The sequence below is a fragment of the Triticum urartu genome, chromosome 1 (assembly GCF_003073215.2).
Source record: "Triticum urartu cultivar G1812 chromosome 1, Tu2.1, whole genome shotgun sequence".
NCBI classification, from domain to species: domain Eukaryota; kingdom Viridiplantae; phylum Streptophyta; class Magnoliopsida; order Poales; family Poaceae; genus Triticum; species Triticum urartu.
Window position 1 is genome coordinate 556,177,695 of NC_053022.1, and position 4,126 is coordinate 556,181,820.

At 44.8% G+C, this 4,126-nt stretch overlaps 1 pseudogene; it reads left to right on the plus strand.

Moving 5' to 3' along the window:
* Window positions 1-1,713: 1,713 nt before the first annotated feature.
* Window positions 1,714-1,979, plus strand: LOC125539183 (annotated as a pseudogene).
* The last annotated feature ends 2,147 nt before the right edge of the window (window positions 1,980-4,126 follow it).

Sequence of the window (4,126 nt, forward strand, 5' to 3'; positions counted from 1 at the left end):
TTTTACTCCTACAACTTAACCGGAACCGATGGCCTGACAGGGCGCATGCATCCAGAGCACTTACGTTTTTTCCCTTTGTGAAACTGAGCGCTCGCATTCCATTTAGCATTTACATGTATCATCGCGAGTGAGTGGTACTGCTGCCTAGCGATGAGCAGTTGTCAAATGCATGCAAAGCATTGGAGGAAGGAGAGGTCACTGGCCGTTGTGCCGCACGCATGGCCACGCTCCATCTACCCAGCGCAGCCCAGGCCATCTCCACCTCCATCTAGACGACGGGTGAAAACATTATGTTTTAGCAATGTTTTAAATAGCGGGCTATGAAAAATAGTGTCGGGCCTCCAAATCAGCTATAACGGGGTAAAGCGGGTTATTTATGAATGCGTAGCGGCACCCTGCTGAAAAGGCTATAGCGGGCTATAGCTATAGCCGGCTATTTAAAACTATGTGTTTTAGAGTCGAAAAACTCTAAAAAAATTATAGGATGTTGATGAGACGGTGGTTTTCTATAGGCATGTAAATTTTCAACTTCAAACACAGTGCAGATTCATTTGCAAGGTAATAGCAAGCTAGGGCCAGAATATGCATACAGAAAAAATGATTTCATTTCCCTTTGAGATGCAGCTTAGTCAGGAAACATATCAAACCGAGCCACTAATTCAGATTCAGATACGACCAATTCAAGCGTTAATTCAGATTCAGGTACAACTCCAGACGACTGTCGTCATGCGTCGGGATGCGTGCGCATATGGACGGACCCAAAAGGCTTAATTACTCAAACAGGCTGTCATTTGAAACTTTCATCACACACACCACACGCTTCCCATGTGCGAACCCTAGCTAGCTCAAAAAACCTGCGAGAACATTGTTCTCCTCTCCTGAGCCACCTTTTAGAGACATGACACACACAAGGTTTTGGATTCCGAATGGAACATTTTTCTTGGGGGGGGGGGGGGGGGGGGGCGGTAAACTCGGTTACCGCGGTAACCACGAAATACCGACAAAAATTCGAGCGAAATTTCATATTCAAATTTGAATTCGAAATTTTAAAGAATAGAATAGATAAGTTTGGAGCACCAAATGTATGCAGCAGTAGTACTAGCGCAATGGTAACAGGTCTGATCCACTTCCACGCACCTGCAGGTCGCGAGTTCGACCTTCGCACGCACATATTTTTTAGAAATTACAGCATAGTGTGGCGTGCATTCTTCAAAAATCAAAAAGGAAAAAATGCGGCCGGCTGCAGGTCGCGAGTTCGACCTTCGCACGCACATATTTTTTAGAAATTACAGCATAGTGTGGCGTGCATTCTTCAAAAATCAAAAAGGAAAAAATGCGGCCGGCTGTCCTCGAACACATGATGCGCTCTTACTGGAGGAAGATCCTTACCACTAGGACACAAGTCGTCTGAGCTAGAGATATATCTTATTTAACTAGAAGTTAAGAGTTTAAATTCAAAAAGTTCGAATTTTTTTGCTCGAGATACCTAATTATCGCGGGGCAGCGAGAAACGCGGTTACCGGGCGGTAACCGAATTTACCGCCCGGTACCCAAAACCATGGACACACACCCCCAGGGCCTATAAATAGCCGCCCTCACAGCAAGAGAGACACCGAACTAAACACAAAGGACTTCCAGGAACCCCAGGGACACCAGGCACAAGAGAAAGCAGTGCTGTTAGTTCGAGTAGAGCATCAAAAATTTCATCTGAAGATGTCTTCTGGGTCGTCGTCGCAGAGCACTTCGCCGAACTCCGACTCGGAGTGGAGCAAGAAGGAGAACAAGATGTTCGAGGAGGCGCTCGCCTACTACGGCGTGAGCGCCCCCAACCTCTGGGAGAAGGTGGCCAGCGCCATGGGGGCACCAAGTCCGCCGAGGAGGTGCGCCGTCACTTCCAGCTCCTCATTGACGACGTCGACAAAATCGAGCACGGCTGCATCCCCTTCCCCAAGTACAAGACCCAAGGATTCTGGACCTAGTAAAAGGTATAATTCTCAACAGACATAGGATACTCTGATGTTAACAAAGTTTTCAGTTGAGCATAAGCGTACCAGTTACTGCTGTATTTGTCTGCTTCCTGGAAAAAGTATGCTACGCATGACTCTGCCGTTTGCACAAAGATGTCTTTTTAACTTTAAAGGCATAGCATGCAGGGGTATTTACGTATTTTTCTTTTTCTTTAGGCGTTACTTACCACCATGCATACATGACGACTGGCACCATCAACTCTATGAGCCAAACTGCTTAATTGCAGCCACCCTGGCCCAATTTATCGGTGGTTTAATCTTAGCACTATCAGACAATTTCCCTACTTACAAAACAAAAACTTGGATGGATCTTGAAGTCTTTCTCTCAATAGGCTTTCGACCCGGCCGCTTTATAAACTAGATGGTGCCCCGCACGTTCTTGCGGGAATGATTTGCAACATATTTTAATGAGATTTGCTAAGATAGAACATGCATATTTGGAGTAATATATGAGAACAAAAACTGACAATATGTATGATTTATGGCGTTTGATTATATATATAATTGTGAAATATTTATTAACTATAAATAAAAAATGGAATGGAAATTCTCATGCATGTTCGCTTGTTGAGGTGGATTTTTTCCTATGCATGGTCAGGGCCGTTCAGAGGCCTGTGCAAGCTGTGCGCTCGCACAGGCCCCCAAAATCCAGGGGCCCCCCGATTTAGGGTCTACATATGTGTACCGTATTAGTCTGAAATAAATCAGGTTTGTAATGTTGGCCTCTGTCGCCTCCCGTTTGGGCTTGGTCCGCTCAAGCCATCCGCAGCCGCAACGCTGGTACGCTGCCCATCGTCACTTTGGATTATCGACTCAAAACAAAATCTCATCGCTTGGATCCCATCCAATTGATAGACGAAGACGGCAGCCGCCAATGATGTATGTTTGTGACTTTCCGCTCCGGTTTCATTCCCTAATCCCTTCGCCTTCCCATCTTTTAGGGCCCCCAAAATCCAGGGGCCCCCGATTAGGGTCTACATATGTGTACGTATTAGTCTGAAATAAATCAGGTTTGTCCAATGTTGCCTCTGTCGCTCCCGTTTGGGCTTGGTCCGCTCAAGCCATCCGCAGCCGCAACGCTGGTACGCTGCCCATCTCGTCACTTGGATTATCGACTAAAACAAAATCTCATCGCTTGGATCCATCCAATTGATAGACGAAGCGGCAGCCGCAATGATGTATGTTTCGTGACTTCCGTCGTTTCATTCCCTAATCCCTTCGCTTCCCATCTTTTTCGCTTCGACTGATGAATCGGCGGCTCGGCGGTGACCTCCTTGCAGCCACGGGACAGCCTGATGCGGAACTGCACGGTAGCTGCGAGCGCCGGCCGCCGCCAAGCCCGCCAAAACTGCCACAGTGCCGCCAAACAGAAGGCCAACTGGTGCGGCCCTTTTCTCTAACTAATTTTGATAAACTGACCTGCAAATTTGTATAACAGTTTACTAGTTACTACAGTAATATTAATATGTTTTGGAACATTTTTTGTCGGTCACAGATTCAAGATTTCCAATAGCTCCTCTTCCAAGTCCAAAATCAAGGTTCTATGTTTTTCCATTCCAACTATCTATCCAAGTTACAAGCCTATAAGTCATGGAGTTCATCAGTTCAAATTCATTGATATGATTTGTGTTTGGTTCATAAACAGAAACAATTATGCATCCTAGGTCTAGAAGAAAGTATTTGGTTAACAATTCCTGTAATTGTTGCATCTGCGGAAAGGAGCTTTTCTAAAATCAAGTTGTTGAAGTCCTACTTACATTCTACTATGACACAAGAAATACTTAATGGTTTGGAGAAACTAGCACTTGAAAATGATGTGTTGGAGAAGATTGATTATGAAGATATAATTGAAGATTTCATATCAATGAACGCGAGACGGATGACACTCTTAAATAGAGCATGAGGTCAGTTTCTTGGTTTTGGTATTTTGCGTTGATACTTGAGAATTTCCTAAACATTGTACGAAATAACATAAATTTAAATTATATAATTATGTGATTATGCTTGAGTTATATTATATGTTTTTAATGTTAGGGGCCCCATTTTGCTTTTCGCATCGGGGCCCCGAATTCCTGGAGACGGCCCTGTGCATGGTTGCA